Source organism: Macaca mulatta, chromosome 8 (genome assembly GCF_049350105.2).
Source record: "Macaca mulatta isolate MMU2019108-1 chromosome 8, T2T-MMU8v2.0, whole genome shotgun sequence".
Lineage (NCBI taxonomy): Eukaryota > Metazoa > Chordata > Mammalia > Primates > Cercopithecidae > Macaca > Macaca mulatta.
Window position 1 is genome coordinate 29913117 of NC_133413.1, and position 21207 is coordinate 29934323.

A 21207-nucleotide genomic window follows, 5' to 3' on the forward strand; every position below is an offset into this window, starting at 1 on the left:
ACACATCAAGTACATCAGACCATCTCTCACTTGGCATCACAGACTATGTTAATTAGTACACATGTTTTGAATATTATTGACTAGGCCACTAATGAGTTTCTACTGTTTGGATCTTGGAGGCAACTGAATTTTTGTGACGTTTCCCAGGCAGAAGCTAGTGATACTGATTTGGAGTGGCTGATTGGCATTTGAAGAACAGCATTTGGCAAATGCCGTTGCTAATCCCAGGTTCATGCAGTCCATCCTCTTACGTTTCAGAGTGTGCACATTGAGATCTTGTAGTCCAGCCTTGCCAGTGTAGACACACAACACATTTGTAGACTTTCTCCCCATTCTTGTTCCTCTTAGTTTATGGATATAGGGAATGACGGTCTTATGCTTTTGCTTAGGAGGAATAGGGTTATATCATGTGATTCCTAATAACATTCCTGAAAGGTCTGGGAGCTTTGAGATGAATGACTACCTTTATTTAAAATTAGACACTTCACAGGCTTTTTTCTGAGGAAGCAAGCCCTCTCCAAAAGCGGCCTACCCTACACTACTCACTACCAGCTGTCTCTCAGAAAGTCTGTTTTAATATTTTGTTGCAATGTTGATTTCTTATCCATGTAACTTTAATATGAATAGTACTGTTCTTTTCTCTAAATATTTGACATTGTCTTAATTCATTCAGTTTGATAAAGCTTTTCTATTTTAGATCTGTTAGAGGCAGGGATTTGGCAGGTTCTTCTTTGGGTGAACAGGTATTATTGAATAATGCTGGAAAGTATTGGTGCTGCCTTCCTTAGCAGTAACCAAGATACTAGTTTTGTGGAGCCCTTTAGTTTAGAGATTTCTGATTCCAACAGAACACATGCAAGGAATTTCTTATTCTTTAGTTGGCCTGCCTTAAGCTGTTGTCTCTGACCAACAACTCACATTTCTAAGACAGTGCCTGTTAGACTTCGAATGGTAGTTTGTGGCCATGGGATCATTTCCTTATGCACCCCATCCTCTAGTCCCTAAGCAGACCACTGTCCACTTGTCCACTATTCATGAATAAATTGCTGGGGTTCAGTAAAGCAGTCCACATGCCCCAGATCTCTACATGTATGATCTGTTGCCTCACTGCAAATCCTAATAATTAGTGTTTGTTCTGATTATTATTATATAACATACCACCCCAAATTTTAGTGGCTTCAAACAACAGCCATTTTATTTGCTTAATGATTCTGTGGGTCAGAAATTCAGCAGGGCATAGAGGGGATCTCTGTTCTGTGATGTCAGGGGCCTCAGTTGGGGTGGCTTAAATGGCAGTCAGTTGGCTGGGATGGTGTGTCTGAAGTTTCCGTTCTGACTGAGGCTGTCCACATGAGCAGCTTGGTTCTTGTCCACGTGTCTGCTCCATGTGGCTTGGGCTTCTTAATAGCACAATAGCTTGGGTTCTAAGAGGAAGGAGCAAAGGCCTGGTCTTAGAAGTCCTAGAATGTCTATATTAGTTATCTGTCATTGTGTAATAAATTACCCAAAAACTTAGTGGCTGAAACAACAAGCATTTCTTATCTCATGGTTTTTGTAGATCAGGAATCTGAGAGTGACTGAGCTGGGTGCCTCTGGCTCAACATATCTCACAAGGCTGCAGTCAAGGTGTCAGCTGGGGCCATAATCATCTCAAGAGTCCATTGCAGCTGAAGGATCCCCTCCCAAGTTCACTGTGCAGTTTTTGGCAGGCATCGGTTCCTCACAAGCTGTTTGTCTTGGGGCTGTGGTTCCTCGCCATGCTTCGTGGGCCCCTTTGTAGGGCTGCTTATCGCATGATGTGACAGCTTGCTCTCTCAGTGGGAGTGATCAGAGAGAGCGCCCATTCAAGATGGCAGCCATGGTATTTTTATAACCTAATCTCAGAAGAGTGTTAATGAGTCCAGCTCACCCTCAGGGGGAAGGGATTACACAAGTCTGTGAATACCCTAGGGGGTGAACTTTGGGAGTCATTTTAGAGACCGCCTACCACAGTGTATCTTCTACCCTGTTCTGTTGGTTGGAATCACTGGGCCAGGCCAGATTTAAGGGGAAAGGAAGTGAATTCTATCTCTGTAAGGGAGAAGGCAGCCATCTTTGGATGCTGTCAACTGTAGTGGTGGAATACATCTCCATTGCTTTGTGATTAGTAGGCATCCAGTACCTCTAATGCCTTCTCCAAAGACAGACCCTTTGGGTAGACCTAAATTCAAGAGTTCTTGTCCCAACCCTAGTATCAGATTTTCATATAGTCAGGCATGGCAACACAATCACACCTCACACTTTCCTAGGCAGAGCTTGGCAGGCCCAACAAAACTCAGCCTGCACCTGACCCTTTGTGTGCCATCTCTCTTCCATGAGGACATGCCTCTCTGTTTCCCCTTGCAACCCTATTTTATACCTGATGCTTTAGGTGCACATGCTGGCCATTTATATTTTTGTTCCAGATGATGGAACATAGAAGCCTGTTTTTGGGCTGAGGATACATGGTTTCCCTCTGGAGCTTTCCTACCCTTAGATATTGATTCTCCCCCTACAAACACATGGAGAAATTTTATGCACTGTAAGAAAACTTTTTTTCATTTGGGGAGTTGATAAATCATATGTAAAGCAGAATTTGCCATTTTAACCATTTTTAAGTGTATAAATCAGTGGCATTATTTACATTTGCAATGTTGTATGACCATCACCATTATTTCTAAAATTTTTAACACCCTAAACAAACTGTGAATCCATTAAGCAGTAACTCCCAGTTCCCCCCACAGTCCTCTAATCTATTTTCTGTCTCTGTGAAATGGAATCATAGAATATCTGTTCTTTTATGTCTGGGTTATTTCACTTACCATGATGTCTTCAGTGCTCATCCGTGCTGTAGCATGTCTCAGAATTTGCTTCCTTGTTATGGCACAGTAATATTCCATTACATGTATATACCACATTTTGCTTATCATCCATCAGTCCGATAGACATTTCGGTTGTTTCCACCTTTTGGCTATTGTCAATAATATTGCAGGGTGGACAAATACCTGTTTGAGTTCTACTTTCATTTCTTTTGCACATATACCCAGAAGTGTAATTACTAAGTCAAATTGTAACTCTATGTTTAACTTTTTGAGGAAACACCAAACTATTTTCCACAGTAACTGCCCTGTTTTTCATTTCCACGGTGGCCACAGTGCACAAGGATTTCAGTTTCTCTACATCTTTGCCAACACTTAAGATTTTTCCTTTTTTTTTTTTTTATAGCCAGCCTAGTGGCATTCTGTAGGAGGTTTGACTTATATTTCTGTAATGATTACTGATGTTGAATGTCTTTGTCATTTTTATCTTCTTTAGAGAGATGTCTATTCGGGTCTGTTGCCCATTTTTTAACTGGATTGTTTGTCTTTTTGTTGTTGAGTTGTAGGGGTTCTTCATATTTTCTGAATATTAGACCTTCATAAAATATGTGATTTGCAAATGTTTTCTTCCATTCTGTGGGTTGCCTTTTCACTTTCTTGCTACTTTCCTTTGATGCAAAAAAGTTTGTAATTTTAATGAAGTCCAGTTTATCTATCTTACTTTTGTTATTTGTGTCTTTGGTGTTATATTTAAAAAACCATTGCCAAAGTCAAGGACATGAAGATTTTCCTCTATGTTTTCTTCTAAGGGCTTTATATAAAGTTGTAGCTCTCAAATTTAGATCTTTGACCTATTTTGAGTTCATTTTTGTATACGATATAAGGTAAGAGTCTAATTTAATTCTTTTGCATGTGGATATCCAGTTTTTCTAGCACCACTTATGAGAGAGACTTTTCTTTCTCCATTGAATGCTCTTGACACCCTTATCAGAAATCAGTCGAAAAGAGAAGTGAAAGTTTATTTCTGGGCTCTCAGTTCTATTTTGCTGGCCTATATGTCCATCTTTACATCAGTACTGTACTGTTTGAATCACTGTAGCTTTGTAGTAATTGGGAAGTATGAGTCTCCACCTTTGTGCTTCTTTTTCAAGATTGTTTTTGACAATCCTGGGTTCCTTGAAATTCCATATTATTTTTCACATGGCTGTTTTTATTTCAGCAAAAGTCACCATTGGGATTTTGATAAGGATTGCATTGAATCGTTATATGGCTTTGGATGGTATCATCATCTAACAACGTTAAGTTTTCCAGGCCATGAACACAGGATAGCCTTCCATTTATTTAGTCTTTTTAAATTTCTTTTAGCAATGTTTTGTAGTTTTCAATGTGCCAGTCTTGCACCTCCTTGCTTAAACTTATTCCTAGATATTTTATTCTTTTGATGCTATTGTGAGATTTTTAAATTTTTGTTTTTGAATTGTTCATTATTAGCATATAGAAATAAACTGATTTTTCTTCCATATTGATTTTGTGTTATGCAGTTTTGCTAGATTTATTAGCTCCAATAATTTTGTATGTGTGTGGATTCTTTAGCATTGTCTACATATAAGATCATGTCATCTTGAATAGAGATAGTTTTACTTATTCCTATCCAATTTGGGTGCCTTTTATTTCTTATTCTTGCCTAATTTCTCTGACTAGAACCTTTAAGTACTGTGGTGAAAAAGGGCAACCTTATCTGGCTTCTGATCTTAGGGGGAGAGGTTTCTGTTTTTCACCATTGAGCATATTATTATCTGTGAGTTTTTCACATATGACCTTTACAATGTTAAGGAAGTTCCCTTCTATGCTAATTTATTGGGTGTTTTTATCATGAATGGGTTGTGGGTTTTGTCAAAGGCTTTTTCTGCATTTGAGCTGATTGTATGATTTTTTTTCCCCCACTTAATTCTGTTATGGTGTATTACATTGATTTTTGTGTGTTGAACTATCTTGGCATTCCAGGGATAAATCCCACTTGGTTTTGGTATATAATCCTTTTAATATGCTGCTGAATTCAGTTTGCTAGTATTTTGTTGAGGAGTTTGGCATCTGTATTCTTAAGGGGATGATGGTCTAAAGTTTTCTTTGTAGTGTCTTTATCTGGCCTTGCTAACAGAGTAATGCTGGCTTTATAAAATGAATTATAAAGTGTCCTTCCTCTTCAGTTTTTTGCAAGTATTTGAGAAGGGTCAGTATTAATTCTTCAATTGTTTGATAGAATTTACCAGTAAAGCCATCTGATTTTGGGCTTTCTCTTATTGGGACATTTTTTATTACTGATTCAGTTTCTTGTTACAGATTTATGTAGACTTTCTGTTTATGAGTCAGTTTTTATATGTTTCTAGAGATTTGTTTCATCTAGGTTATCCAACATGTTGGCATACAGTTGTTCACAGTATTTTCTTATAGAATTCTTATTTCTGTACAGTGAGTAGTTATGCCCCCTCTTTATTTCTGTTTTTGTGATTTGAGTCTTCTCTTTTTTAACCCAATCAAAGGTAAACATTGCTAGTTGAGCTTTTCGAAGAATGAACTTTTGGTTTTTACTTTTTTTTTTTTTATTCTTTTTTTTTCTCTTTTTTTTTTTACTGAGATGGAGTCTTGCTTTGTCACCCAGGTTGGAGTGCAGTGGTGCGATCTCAGCTCACTGCAAGCTCCGCCTCCCGGGTTCATGCCATTCTCCTGCCTCAGCCTTTGGAGTAGCTGGAACTACAGGCACCTGCCACCACGCCTGGCTAATTTTTTTTTTTTTTTTTTGTATTTTTAGTAGAGACAGGGTTTCACCTTGTTAGCCAGGATTGTCTCGATCTGACCTCGTGATCCGCCTGCCTCAGCCTCCCAAAGTGCTGGGATTGCAGGCATGAGCCACCATGCCTGGATCTTTTTTTTAAATTCTCTATCTTCACTCTATTCTTTTCTTCCTTCTGCTAGCATTGGGTTTTGTTTGCTCTTTTTTTTCCCCCTCTAGTTCCTTAAGGTGTAGAGTAGGTTACTGATTTCAGATATATCTGCTTTTAAAATCCCAAATGTGATCATATGTATCTGCTTTTTTAATGTGAGCATTTACAGCTATAAGTTTCCCTCTGAGCACTGTTTTTGCTGCATCCTATAAGTTTTGGAATGTTGCATTTTGTCTTTCATTTGCTAAAGGTGTTTTCCAATTTTCCTTGTGATTTCTTCTTTAGCCCATTGGTTGTTTAAGAATGTGTTAATTTCTGCATATTTATGAGTTTTCCAGTTTCCATCTGTTATTCTAGTTTCATTTCTTTGTGATCAGAAAAGGCATTTTGTATAATTTCAGTTCTTTTTAAATTTATTAAGACATGTTTTCTTGAACTGACATATGATCTATCCTGGAAAATATTCCATGTGCACTTGTGGAAAATGTGCATTCTGCTATTAGTGGTAGCATGTTCTATATATGTCTGTTAGATTTAAGTGGTTTAAAGTGTTGTTCTAGTTCTCTCTTTCCTTATTGATCTTTTATCTTAATTTTTAAATTAATTGTTGAAAGTGGATATTGAAGTATCCAAGTCTTAATGTAGAACTATTTATTTCTCCCTTAAGTCCTGTCGAGTTTTGCTTCATATATTTTAGAGCTCTGTTGTTAGGTGCATATATGTTGGTAATTGTATAAATCTTCCTGAAAATTGAACATTTATCACCATATAATGGTCTTCTGTCTCTTGTAACTCGTTTTGACTTAAAATTTGTTTTGTCTGTTAATGTAGTCACTCTATGATTCTTTTGGTTATTAGTTGTTTTCTTAGTGGTTACCTTGGGGATCATAATTAACATTTTAAGCCTCCCGTCACTCAGTTTGAATAATACCAACTTAGTTTTAATAGTATGCAAACACTCTGCTCCTATACATCTCTGTCCCTCCCCTTTGTATTGTTATTGTCACAGATTACATCTTTATACTTAGGTATCCATTAACCTAGACTTAAAATTATTATTTAATGAATTTTCCTTTTAAATAATATAGGAAGAAAAGAGGAGTTACAAACCAAAAGTGCAATAATGCTAGCTTTTATGTTTACCTATGTAATTATCTTTATTAGTGTTCTTTATTTCTTCATATGGTTCCAAGTTACTGCCTATTCTTTCATTTCAGGTTGAAGACTTCCTTTAGCATTTCTTATAGGGCAGCTCTAGTAGTAATAAGCTTCTTTAGCTTTTCTTAATCTGGGAATGTACTAATTTCTGTTTTATCCTTGAAGGATAGTTTTGTTGAATATAGAATTTATGATTGACAGGTTTACTTTTTTCTTTCAGCCAGTACTTTAAATGTGCCATCCCATTGCCTTCTGACCTCCATAGTTTCTAGTCTAATTGAGAATTCCTTGTATGTGATGACTCATTTCCCTCTTGCTGCTTTCAAGATTCTCTCAGGTTTTCAACAGTTTGACTCATATTGTGATCATTGTGGATCTCTTTGAGTCTATCCTGCTTGGAATTTGCTGAGCTTCTTGAATGTATAGATTCATGTCTTTCGTCAAATTTGGGAAGCATTCAGCCATTTTTAATTTTTTTTACCCTTTATGTATCTCATCTCCCTCTGAGACTCCAGTGAGGCATATATTGGTATGTTTGATGGTATCCCCCAGGTCTTTTATTTTTCTACATTTTTTCTTTCTGCTCCTCAGACTAGATAAATTCAATTGCGTTATCTTAAAGTTCACTGATTCTGTCTGCTGTCTCCTCATAACTGCCATTGAACACCTCTAGTGAATTTTTTATTTTTACTATCATACATCTCTGTACCAGAATTTCTATTTTTTAATATAATTCCTGTCTATTGACATTCCTTCTTTTTAATAGTATCCTCCTGATATCCTTTCTTTTTCCATGGTTTCTTGTAACTCCTTAGGCATATTTAATGCAGTTGATTTAATGTCTTTGAGTAGTAATCTCAATATCTGGATTTCCTCAGGAATAATTCCTGTTAAATTCTTTTTTTCTGTGAATGAGCCATTCTTCCCTGTTCTTTGTATGCTTTAGAATTTTATATTGAACTACTGAGAACTACACAATTAGTGTAATGTGGTAACTCTGGAAATCATCCTTCTCTTTCTGAGGAATTGCTTTTGAGGTCTGTAATCATGCATTTGTCTAGTGACTTTTTTTTTTTTTTTTTTTTTTCCTCCTTGAGATGGAGTCAATTTTGCTCTGTTACCCAGGCTGGAGTACAGTGGCATGATCTCAGCTCACTGCAACCTCCACCTCCTGGGTTCAAGCTATTCTCCTGCATCAGCCTCCTGAGTAGCTGGGATTACAGGCACGTGCCACCACGTCTGGCTAATTTTTTTGTATTTTCATTAGAGACGGGGTTTCATCTTGTTGACCAAGCTAGTCTCAAACTCCTGACCTCAAGTGATCTACCCGCCTCAGCCTCCCAAAGTGCTAGGATTACAGGCAGGAGCCACTGCACCCGGCCCTGTCTAGTGACTTTTCCAAACTATTTTTGCAAAGTCTGTATTCTTCATTGTGTGTGTAGTCACTGAAATTTCTGTCCTTATCTCTATGATCAGCCTGTGACCTGAGAGGGATTTTCTTAAATGTCTGGTTCAAAAAAAAAGGATATGTATCTCTTCAAATCTTTTGATACACTCCACGAAGGAAGCGAGATGGGGTCAAAACAAAGACAAGGGTCTGCACTGGTCCTTCCAGGAACCTCCAAAGTGAACACAATACACAGCCCCAAATTTTTGGAGGACTAGGTCCTTATTGCCCACTCCAGTTCAGCTGCTCCAGGAAAATAAGTTACCGTTCCTGTGGCTACGGTGGAGCTAAGGAATGGGGGGATGGTTGATGGCTTGAGCATGCTGTTCCCTGAGTGAAGTTTTATATCCTCTCCCCTCACCTCCCCTAGTTGCTATAAATATCTTACCAAATTCCAGCATTCCAAAACAGTTGGTTCCAATTATTTTTTTCCAGCTTAATCGTCTAATTAGCAGAAGGATGAATCTCTGAAAATTCCTACCTTGCCATTTTCCCTTTTGAAGTCTGTATTTAAAGAGACTATAAATTGAAGGGGTCCCTCTTCCTACCAGGTTATAAGATGGTACAGTCTGACATGAGTAAAGAAGTGAGAATGATGTGTGACATAGCAAACATCCTGCACTGATAGGAACAGAGACACTCTATTTTTGAATCAGATGATTGTGGGCCATCCTATGTCACATCATGGGCCAGACTCCCTGAAAGAAAAAAACTTTCTAAAGCTGTGAGATGACCCATCAGCATCACCCAACTGTAAGTTACCATGGTAGTATCTATTTAGATTCTGTAAATAAATTACAGTTTGTAATTTAAAAAGTTTGTGTATTAAAAAAAACCTTTGTAAATTACCTGTTTTTTTTCTTTGTTCTTATCTTGGTAGTCTTTTCAAAATGTGTAGAAGAACCTTTAGGCTGCTGGGTAGGAGACTCTCTTGAGATACTCTGTATTTCCACAGTGATGGAGAATAATGTGTACTATGTTAGCTGCAATAACCAATTTGAAGAACTAAGATTATTCATGGGTAACCTTTGTATGATTTTTTTTTAATAGAATGGGGGGAAAATTCTGAAAGGTTTAGGGTCGTATAGTTAATTGGTTCATTTTCAAACATTCAGGATAAAAACCTTTTCCCAACTTTCATATCAGTGTGCATTGTTGAAGAGTAAAATATTGCCATCTTGGCAGGAGATCAATGAGAAATAATAAAGTCTCATTTCAATAACAAGTGAATGAAACTAATGAATATATTTCCTGGTATTAATGTTGGTAGACATATCAAGTAGGCAATAGTTGATTAATTGAACCCAAAAGCAATTAAAACAGTTTAATTTGTTTTTATTTCACTGATTTCTTATAATTAAACTATCATAAATCAACTGAATGTTTTGCATCTAATCAAAGCAGAAATTTAAACTTTAAAGGATAGATTTACAAGTTTGGCTATGAGAATATGATGTGGCCACAATTTTAATTCCATCTAAGAACACATTACTAGCAGTGAAGGGTGGCCTGTGTCCTAACAAGTAAGCATCAGAAAACAAGAATGCGCCTGTAATAACTGATTCATTTTCCTGCTTCAGACATGAAAACATTTAAATTATTAAGCCAAGGTTTTTCTTAAGGAATTCCAAGAGATAAAACTCTTCAATTTCCAGGCTCCTAGTACATACTAAGCAAATACTTGATCAATTAAACTTCATTATTTCTTCTTCTATTAAATCACATTAATAATTCCATGTTCATTCTTTGTCCAGTTGGAATCACAACCCTGGCTCACTTGTTTTTCTATAGACGTGAAGAATTTATTTCATTCCCCATTTAAGCAGTCACATAGTTGAGATTATTTAATCTTGCCTTCTTTTTCGTTTTAAAAGTTTACTGGAAGCTGTAACAAATAGCAGAGTTTATAAAATGTCAAATAACACCTATATGTCTTAGCTCACTCAGGCTACTATAACAAAACTGGGTAATTTATAAATGAGAAACTTCTCATAGTTCTAGAGGCCTCGTGACCTAATTGTCACCCAAAGACCTCACCTCTTAATACTATTGCATTGGGGATTAAGTTTCAACATACGAATTTTGTGGGGGATACACATTCAGACCATAGCACTCTATAACCCCCACTCAGGTCAATAACTAGCATCCAAGAAGTGCCTCTGTTGGCCCCTCCCTCTTCCTTCCCAGTATCCTAACTTTTTTGGTATTTTCTTCCTAAGTATGTATCCCTTAACTACATAGTCTAGTTTTGTTGTTGCATATTTTTGTTCTGGTTACTTTTGCTCAACATTGCTGTGAGATTGAGCCAACGTTGTAGTAGCAGCATTTCATTCCTTTTCATTGATATATGGGATTCCATTATGCTGATAGTTCACAATTTATCTGTCTTAACTCTTGCTGGGTTTCCAGGTTAGACTTATGAATATTCTTGTATATGTATTTTGGGACACATATTTCTGTAGAATGTACACCTAAGAGTTGCTGGGTTGTAGAGAGTACATAGATTTAGCTGAGGATTCTGCCAAGTGGCTTTCTAAAGTGCTTCTACAATTTTTCACTATTACAGGAAATGTATGAGTTTCAGTTGTTCCATGCTGATAAATGAGTGGCATTTCTTTGTGGTTTTTATTTGCATTACCTGATAACTGATGATTTTGACTACCTTTTCATGTGTTTACTGGCCATTTGGAGATCCTCTTTCTGAAGTTGCTGTGTGCACATGTCTGTGCAAGTTTTTCTAAAATCCCCAAGATATTATTATTATGTACAGTTAGTATTCACTTAGATTTACTGATAAAAGTGACCCTTAAACAACACAGGTCCACTTATACTCGAATTTCTTTCAACCAAACACAGACTGAAAACACAGTATTTGTGGGCTGTGAAACCTGCGTATACAGAAGGCTGACTTTTCATAGATGCAGCTTCTGCAGGGCCAACTGCAAGACATGTGCAGAGTTTGGTAGGTGGTCCTGGAACCAGCCCCCCACATATACCAAGGGCAACTGTATATTTACCACTTTCTTTGCTCTTCTATCTTTGCTATATCTTTAAAGTATTTTCTTCATTTTCATTGACATGTAGGATTCCATGATGTACTACAGCTTATCTGTTTTACTGTTGATGGATATTTCGGTAGTTTGCACACATTTTCTTTATACCTTTATTATGAATTTATTATCTGTTGGTAGCAAGTTGTTCCAGTTTTGATTGTATACAAATGTCTTTATTTTGCATTATTATTAAAGCAGTGGTCCCCAACCTTTTCGGCACCAGGGACTGGTTTTGTGGAAGACAGTTTTTCCACTGATAGTAAAGGGGTTGGGGTGATGGTTTCAGGATTCAAGTGTGTTACATTTATTATGCACTTTATTTCTATTATTACATTGTAATATATAATGAAATAATTATATGAATCAGTGGGAGCTCCAAGCTTATTTTCCTGCAACTCAGCAGTCCCATCTGGGGATGGTGGGAGGCAGTGAGAGATCATCAGGCATTAGATTCTTAAAAGGAGCACACAACCTAGGTCCCTCGCATGCATAGTTCACAATAGGATTTGTGCTCCTTTGAGAATCTAATGCCACTGCTGATCTGACGGGAGGTGGTTACTGCTCGTCAGGCAGTAACGCGAGCAATGGGGCGTGGCTGTAAATGTTGTGTGGCCTGGCGGTTGGGGACCCTTGTCTTAAAGGTCGTCTTTACTAGGTATAGAATTCTGGGTTTGCAGGTATTTTCTTTCAGTACTTTGTATCTATCTTTCCCTTATTTTCTGGCTTTTAATGTTGCAGGTAAGAAATCAGCTGTCTTTGAGGATATTCCCTCAGGCTACTTCTGTAGTTTTTTTTTTTAATATATATTATTTTTATTCTTTCAGACTGTCTTCACTGTCTTGGTTTTTCTCTAGTTTTACTAGGATATTTCTAGGTATGGATTTCCCGTTTGGGCTTCCTTGGGCTTCTTTAGTCAGTGAACTGGGTTTTAAAATCAGTTCTGTGTGATTTGCAGCCTCTAACACATGCATATTGATTCTTTCCCATTCTCCCTCACCTCTCTTCCTAGGACTCCAGTTAAACATATTTTAGACCTATTTATTGTATCCACTATGTCTAATACCCTCTTCCCCACCGATGTTGCTTTGTTGTCCATAATTTCTTCTGACTTAATCTTTCAGGTTACTGATTTAGCTCTGTCTGATCTGCTAGACCCATCCATTGATGCATTGGTCCCACACTTTAACATTTCCTAAATTTCTGGTATCTTTTTCCATTCTGTGATGTCATGTTTTAATGTTTCCAGTTGTTTTCAGACATTGAACATAGTAAGCATACCTGTTTGCAGTCTGTGTCTAGTGATGTTACATCTGGAGTTTCTGCTGTTGTCATGTCCTGTCTCAAAGTGCACCTCATCATTTGCTGGGCATTTGATATGAGAATTTGCTTTCGGGAATACTCGAAGACCTAGGTGATGCTCGCTTCCTCCAAGGAAGACCTGTTTCCTTTAGCCAGGCATCTCAGAGTCATAGTTGTCTAGGACCAAGACTGTAGTTTATCTAGAAGATTCCTATCCCCACCACACCAGTCCCTCCTCCCAATTCAGAGCCTTTCAGAATACAATCCAGAAGAGAGGGTGCTATGCTTGGGTCCCTGTCTGTGCCAGGCTCTGAATTCAGACCCATGTTCCATCTCTTCAAGCCTCCTCGAGGTGTGGAAGCAACTGAGAGGCAGAGTTGCTTCCACACCTCCTAAACAGCAGGGCGCTGGGGGAGTGTTATGACTGCTTCTCTGTTTCTGGTGGCCACGAGACACCGCCCCCGCGCCCCCGGTATCTCAGCTGCCCTTCCTAGATCACACACCCTGAGACACAAACACTTCTACTCCCTTCTAGAAGCTCACATTTTCTCCTTATTCTTGACCTGACAATTAAGAGCTCTTAATAGTCTCTGATATTTTCCTAGCAGAAACATTTTAAATTTTGTCACAATATTTTCATTGTCTTTGGCTGGAGTATTATTCTTAATTTTGTCTGCCATAATCAAGCCTGAAGTCATCTGTTCGCTAAGCTTAAATACTCCTGACTCTTCTGCCCTGCTCTAGCTTCCATCATCGAGCCTTCTTTGTTGTTTTCCTCCAAACTCTGTGTTGTAGTGCTTATCATTTTAGAAATGGTGACTGCAATTTACCAAGTTGTTACTGAAAAGTTTCCCCCTTCCCATTCTCACATTTGTAAGCTGAATCTGTGTACAAAGTTTCTTATTGCCTGTTATCAGACCCTTTTCTGTGATTTATTCTTCAGTTTCTTACTAAGCCATATTGTTAAAAATGGAAATAGCCACCATGTTTGTTTCATCTCATGAGTTATAAAAGGACATTGAAAAACTGGACACAGATACAGGAGGTGAGGTGATTAAGACAAATGGCAAGTCCTTTCTTTACCAGAAAAGAAGGGATGTGCTTACCCACTCTGACTCAAGGTCCAAGACCAGAGTCGGGGGATTTGGGTGGGCCTACCCCATCACATAGGTGCCAGGCGCATTAGAAACGCTCTGGGCCATGGGGTCGGGCAGGCTGGGTCTCAGTTACAGTTCTACTTCCCTATCCTGTGGCCTTGAGTTATGACCCATTCTGAAACTCACCTTTCTCCTAAGACAATAATTGCAATCTTGTTACATTTTAAAGAAATTAGTGCATGGAGAGCCTCTAGCAATCCAATGCCTGGCAGGTATTTAAATCTCCCTCTAACTTCTACCAAGTGGTTTTGTTTGTTTGTTTGTTTTGAGATGGAATTAGAATCACAAGCTAGGTAGCACTTAAGTTCATTTCCTACTCTTGATTTGTGATTTATTTTCCCTTTTAGAGGAAAGGTGTACTTATTTTTAGTGTCCAAAGACATTACTCTGGTATTGCATTTATCCCCTTAGAACAAAAGGCTGCAGTAACTTGGAGGAACAAAGAGTTGGTTTTCAACAAACTCAAGTACCACACAGACTGGCTTACTCCATCTCCCCACTCTTTCCCCTACAATTTCTCTCTAAAATAGAATCACAGCAGAATTTAAGTAAACATCTGGGTTTGTGGCCAGGCCTGTAATCCCAGCATGTTGGGAGGCCGAGGTGCGTGAATCACCTGAGGTCAGGAGATCGAGACCAACCTGGCCAACATGTTGAAACCCCGTCTTCACTAAAAATACAGAAATTAGCTGGGCGTGGTGGCAGGTGTCTGTAATCCCAGGTACTCTGGAGGCTGAGGCAGGAGAATCCTTTGAACCTGGGAGGCAGAGGTTGCAGTGAGCTGAGATTGTGCCATTGCACTCCAGCCTGGGCGACAAGAGTGAGACTTTGTCTCAAAAACAAAGAAACAAGAAAAACACATCTGGGTTTGTTGCCCCCCACCCCCGCATTTTTTTTTTCTTTTCTTTCTTTTTTTTTTGGCCTTTGGTTAGTCTAAGGTGGTGTGGTTTGATTTCCCATTTTTACTAAAGAGCGTTGAGCAGCCCAGGATGAGCGTGCTCCTGTAGCCAGGGGCCCAGGCTCCAGCATAGGCATTGCCTGTGATTCCCCCTTTTCCCAAATCCTTCGAGTTAGCAGATTAAGCCACATGGTGCGTATCTTTTGGAGAGGGACATGGAATCAAAGCAGAGGATTTCTTTCTCATCATCAGGGGCTTGAGGACATTTGGTTCAGAAAAGGATCAGAGAGACGTGGTACCCCTGGGTCTCCTCCGGGTTGGAGATTCACAGGGAGGCCAGGGGCTCTTGCCAGCCCACCTTGGAGCAGTAGCCAGAGGTCATCCTTGGGAGAGGGGCTTTCCCACTGAGTGCTGAAATGACTCTACTCCTCTCAGCCCATCCCAGAGCAAGCAGTGTCCTCTGCCTTTAATGTAACCCCTTTCCATGGGTCTGTCTGTAATTGATCTGAAGTGTGCAGTGGAAGTCATTTTAATAACTTATATATAGTAAAACTCATGTACAAATAAGCAGGCTGCTTTTCTTCTCCCAAAGGGGGTGGATGTCCTGGGGCAGAGGTAGAGGGGAGGCCACCACAGAAGCTGTTCACTCTAGGCACTTTGCAAGGTATTCTTTTTTCACCTAACTCATCTCATCATCATTGCTGGTAGAGTGGGGAAGATAAAAATATTTATCCTGCCTACAGAGTAGGAAAAAGGTCATGTAGTAAAGCTCAGGGTGTAGATGAGAGAACTTGGGAGGATAAAACAAAGCCAGTGTTTGGACTCCCCCAACTCCTGCCATTCTTTCTTGAGATAGAATCTCACTGTGTCCCCAGGCTGGAGTACAGTGGCGCGATCTCAGCTCACTGCAACCTCTGCCTCCTAGGTTCAAGCAATTCTCACACCTCAGCCTCCTAAGTAGCCGGGATTACAGGCACTCACCACCACACCCAGCTAATTTTTTGTATTTTTAGTAGAGACAGGGTTTTGCCATGTTGCCCAGGCTGGTCTCGAACTCCTGAGCTCAGGTGATCTACCCTGCTCGGCCTTCCGAAGTGCTACAAAACAAAGCCTGCATTTGGACTCTCCCCACTCCTGCTGTTCTTAATGCTGGCTCTGTAGCAGGGCACCCTGAGGCTGCTGCATGGAGTGAGTTCCTGCTCATTCCCCATCCCAGGGATTTGGCAGAACCCCACGCAGGCCATCGGGTGGAGCACTTGGCTCCTCATACAGCCTGTGGGCGCCTCTTCTCTAGGGGAGGCAGAGCAGTTAGGCTGAGGACTCGGAGACGGTCCAGGCAGCCTGCACGTCAGTCCAGGAGGGTGGCTGACGTCAGCTCTGAAGGATGATTGCTTTTTCTTGGCTGGCTAACAAAAGGAAAGTTACTATGACAGAGGACTTTCTGGGAGCCCTGCTGAACATGGAGAGGGGATCAGAGCAGAGCAAGGCCCTCACCCCAACCCTGGTAGTTAAGTGCAGGGCTAATGCCTTTCCCAACCTGTTCTGCAGGTTATAGAAACAGGAGGAAATTTTTCTTTCAAAAAACAAGAGGCAGAAAGAAATTTAGCTCTTTAGGTGAGCAGAGGTTAGAGTCCAGACTGGCTAGAGGTGAAGCTCCCTCCCCTGGATGCCAGCACTTCTCAGAAGACCCGGAGACACTGTTCCATCTCAGGGCTGAGCTCGCCATCTCAGGCCTGCCGCGTCTTATTGAAAATAAGGACAAGAGCTTCAATACACAGCTTTCCTCCAAAAGGCCCATCGTGAGGCCTGAGTGCCCCTGCCCAAGGTGGTAATCATTTCTAGGGCACACCTCCTGTTGAAAGGAAAAAGTAGAAGGCCCAAGGAGCCTGTAGCTCCGTGGGAATCATGATGAGAAATGCTTAGATGTACCCCAGTAAAGCAGCTCTTTCAACCAGCATGCCTAAGAAATCAGGGCACTCTTGATTGTTGAACTTTCTGGTTATCCAAGGACTGTCTGGTCCTGTGTTAGATGTAAGGAACTCTTCTCTCTCACCTCTGCAGCCATTTATGGTAGACAAATATAGGTTGATGCATATTTTTGGAAGTGAAGCTCTTGGACCAACAATTACACATCTTTCTTCTGAAAATTAGGCCATCATTTTCATTTGACAGAGGACATATAAAAGAGCAAAACTAAACATGTCTCCAAGAACTGAGCTGAGCAGAACCAAAAGGAAATGTTAGAGATGTTTTCTAAGTTCACCTGAGTAGAAAGCTCGAAGCTTAGAAGTCTCCTGGGTGGGAGGCGGAGGTTGCAGTGAGCCAAGACCGTGCCATTGCACTCCAGCCTGGGTGACAAGAGTCCATCTCAAAAAAAAAAAAAGAGGTCTCGTAGGTGAATTGTCCCTGCTAAAGCTGAGTGATAGGTGCAGGGAGGTTCAGTGCACTGTCTTCTGCACTTTTGTGTGTTTGACATTCTCCAAGATACATTGTTTTAAGTCCATGGAAAACAGTATCTGTTTTGTAAAAGTAAAATAGAAATATAAAAAGCCAGAAATATTTCTGAAAGATTTGGGGCAGTTTTTGTTAGATAGAGATAATAATATAAGTCAGGAAGGTGCCTCTTAATCTCTCAGCCAACAAGGTAGGAAATTTGTACCTAGGTTAAGAAGTTGTCCTGCCCTTCAGCTCTTGTATATTGAATCATTCCATTACCCAACACCCAACATAGAGCCATTTTTTTTTTCACGTACTACATCCTCCAGGAACACATTTCTTTGTATATACACAACATAAGAATAGCTGACCAGCATATGAGAGATCTGCAAACATTTATTGCATCTTGCTTATATGCCAGACACTGATGATAGAAGCCATTGACTTTAAAGAGCTGACATCCTAGGGAGGGAGACAGACCTGTGCAGTGTGATTAGTAAAACAATGGAACTCTAATTAAGGCACACAGCCAGCCTGGAGAGAGGGTGCTGTGAATTCTGGCTTTGTAGATAGGGGAAGTATCTGCAAAGGTCTCCTGGTGGGACCTCGGGGATGAGTGGGAGGGTGGCTGGGAGTGCCCTTGTAGGCGGCTGCTGAGGGAAGCGCCCAGAGGCAGTGGCTGAGCCCGGGTGGTGATGCCAGGCCTGGTTTGCTGATTCTGGACCTAGTCAACTGTGCCAGGAACTAAAGTCGAAGAGTCTGGGCAGGAAAGACTTTGTGGGTCAGGCTAAGGAATTTGAACTTTATCTTGGGACCCATCATTAGTGATTCTAAGCAGGAGAGCAGTGTGTTCAGAATTACTCTGAATTCTGATTTTAAATAGTGGCTTGACCTCGTTTGTTTTTCTCTTCCTGTCCTCAAGCTTACTTGTCAGTTATGATATTTTTAGTTACAAGTCACAGAAAACTCAACTCAGTGGCTTGTACCCAACATGCATGAACCTTGAAGACATTGTGCTAAGTGAAATAAGCCAGTTATAAAAGGACAAACACTGCATAATTCCACTTCCATGTGGTATCTACAGGAGTCAAATTCATGCAGACAGAAAGTAGAATGGGGGTTGTCAGGGGCTGGAAGAGGGGGAGTAGGGTTGATGTTTAGTGAGTACGGAGTTTCAGCTTTACAAGATAAAGAGTTCTGGAGATGGATGGGTGATGGTTTTACCACAATGTGAATGTATTTAGCAACACTGAGCTGTATACCTAAAATCAAAAATATCCTCAAAATGGCTTAAACCAAATGGAAAATATTTCATAAGAAATATATAGAGAAGCTTTCGGTTAATTTAGGGTTCAACAGTTTCCAAAAGAAGCTAGGTGGCTATGCCTTCTCACTCTGCATCAGTCACTTCAGCCCCTTGCAAGACAACTGCCCCACTCCGAAATTACCTTGCAAAGCAACATCCAGGAAAAGAGACCATCCCTCTCTAAGTCCATTTTCAATTGCTTTTAACAGAATACCTGAAAAGGAATTTATTTCTTACAGTTTTGGAGGCTGAAAAGTCCAAGGTTGAAGGGCTGGATCTTGTGAGGGCCTTCCTGAGGGTGGGGACTTTCTGTGGAGTCCTGCGGTGGCACAGGGTAGCACATGGCATCACACAGTGGCAGGGCTGCACATGCCAGCTCAGCACCCTGTTCCTCTTGTTGTAAAACCACCAGAACTCATTATCCTATTAGTCCATGAATAGATTAATCCTTTCATGAGAGCAGAGCCCTCACACTCTAGTCACCTCTTCATAGCCCCACCTCTCAGTAATAGGGATTAAGTTTCAACATGAGTTTCAGAGCAGACAAATACCTAACCCATAGCACTCCCTGTGTCTCTTTAAGAACAAGAAACACTTCCAAAATCAGTGTTCAGCATCTTGGCATGAATGTCTAGCAGCCATTCCACATGCGGCCTGACTGCAGCCCCACTCCTGATGCCCCTTGCAGCTCTTCCCACCATCTCCTCACTCCCAGGCAACAGTGGCTCCTATTTCTCCAGACTTTTCCTTTACTCAGGCTAAAGGTGACCTTGGCGTCACCTTGGCCCCTGTCACACCCCACATCCATCGGCAGATTCTTTTCGCTCTGCCTTCCACATGTGCCCAGGCTCCGGCTACTTTTCACCACTGTGACTCAGCCTGAGCCACCACCATCTCCCACCTGGATTATTGTCATCGATTCCTATCTGGTCTCCCTGTTTCTGCCCTTGGTCACATATCCATTCAGTGAGCAAATATTGACCATGTACCTCACATGTGCCAGGCATCGCTCTGGGTGCTCGCAGCTCTACAGTGAACAAAACAAAACCCCTGCCCTCCTGGAGCCTTCATTCTGTTCTCAAAACAGCAATCAGATCGTGTCCCTCCTTTGACCAGCATCCTCTCGTTCTTCCATCCCACTCAGAATAAAAGCCAGATTCCTTAGGAGACCTGCATGATGGTGCCTCTTTGTTCCTTGAGTAAGGACGAACGCACGCCCATCTCAGGGCTTTCACATTTGTTTTTCCTGCTCCCTAGAATCCTGTCCCCACCCCTGTAGCCTCAGGGCTTCCTCTTTCATTTTCTTCAAGTCTCTTGATGTGGAATTTGACGGAAAGATGGCAATCAGTTGGCCTGAACAACTGGCAGTGGAGTGGCCATTTACAGAGAGGGAGCTTCCTGAGGGAGGGAGCTTGTGGGGGCAGGGCACCAGGAGTTGGGTTTTTGACTTGCTACACCTCCCATGCCGATTTAGACATTCAAGTGGGTCGTGCAGCACCTGTGGACGAATCTGAGGCTCTGAGTGACAGATTTAGGGGTCGCCAGTATATACGCAGGTTTACGCTGTGTCACAGGAAGCACGTGCACAGAAGAGCTGCATATTGCAGTGATTTCAGTTAGGGATACGAGGAGGAACCAGCAAAGGAGACTGAGGAAGAGCAGCCAGCGAGCTAGAGAAGAATCAGGAGATGCACTTCTCCAAAGCCCAGTGCAGGGACATGCAGAGAGGGAGTGAGGGAGTGCCTGTGGCAGGTGCTGCTGATAGCTCTCCCCGCCCAGCCTCAGCTGTCTCACTCCCAGATACAGACAGCCGTGCTCTTTGAGGAATGCGTCCAATATGCAGGGGTAATGGACCTTTCGTACCAACTTCAACTAGTTCATGTTCCTTGAATGCTGAGACATCATAAAAAATATAATTTGGTCTCTGTTCCTGGTTCCCGACATAGAGCTTCTAAAACCCTTGTAATTTCCTGAGCTGTAGGGGTTCAGGGGGCATCTTTTGTTCTAATATGGTGACTCTTGGTGGGGACCTGTCACCAGAAAGATCAAGCTATGATGAGAGGGTTGGACTTTCAGCCCCACCCTTCATCCTCCAGGGAGGGAAGGGGGCTGGAAATGGAGTTAGTAATTGATCATACCTACACGGTGAAACTCCATAAAAATCCCTAAAAGATGGCGTTCAGAGAACTTTTCATTTTGGCAAACACATCCACTTTCTGGGAGCATGGTGCACCCCAGCACAGTGGGAACAGACAGTCCTGTGCTCAGGACCCTCCCAGACCTCACCCTGTGTGCCTCTTCACCTGGCCGTTCACTTGTGTCTTTTATCATATCCTGGAATAAACTGGTAAACGTAAGTAAATGTTGCCCTGAGCTCTATGAGCCATTATGACAAATTATCAAATCTGAAGAGGGGCTTGTAGGAACCCTCCATTTGTAGCCCAGTCGGACAGCAGTTGTAGGCAACCTGCAGACCCTCTGCTTGCAATTGGTGTCTGAAGTTGCGGGGCAGTATCTGGACTGAGCTCGGAACTAGGGGGCCTTGTGCTCATCAGAGTAGGTCGTGTTCAAATTGAGTTAAATTGTAGAACACCCAGTTGGTGTCAACAGAGAACTGGACAGTTGCTTGGTGTGAAAAAGCTACACTTCTCTTCACAAACCACACTTCATGAGC

General features: G+C 41.1%; 1 protein-coding gene across 2 annotated transcripts in view; it reads left to right on the forward strand.

The window, feature by feature from the left end:
• ELP3 (elongator acetyltransferase complex subunit 3) overlaps positions 1-21207 on the forward strand; it is a 104306-nt gene that overhangs the window by 81030 nt on the left and 2069 nt on the right.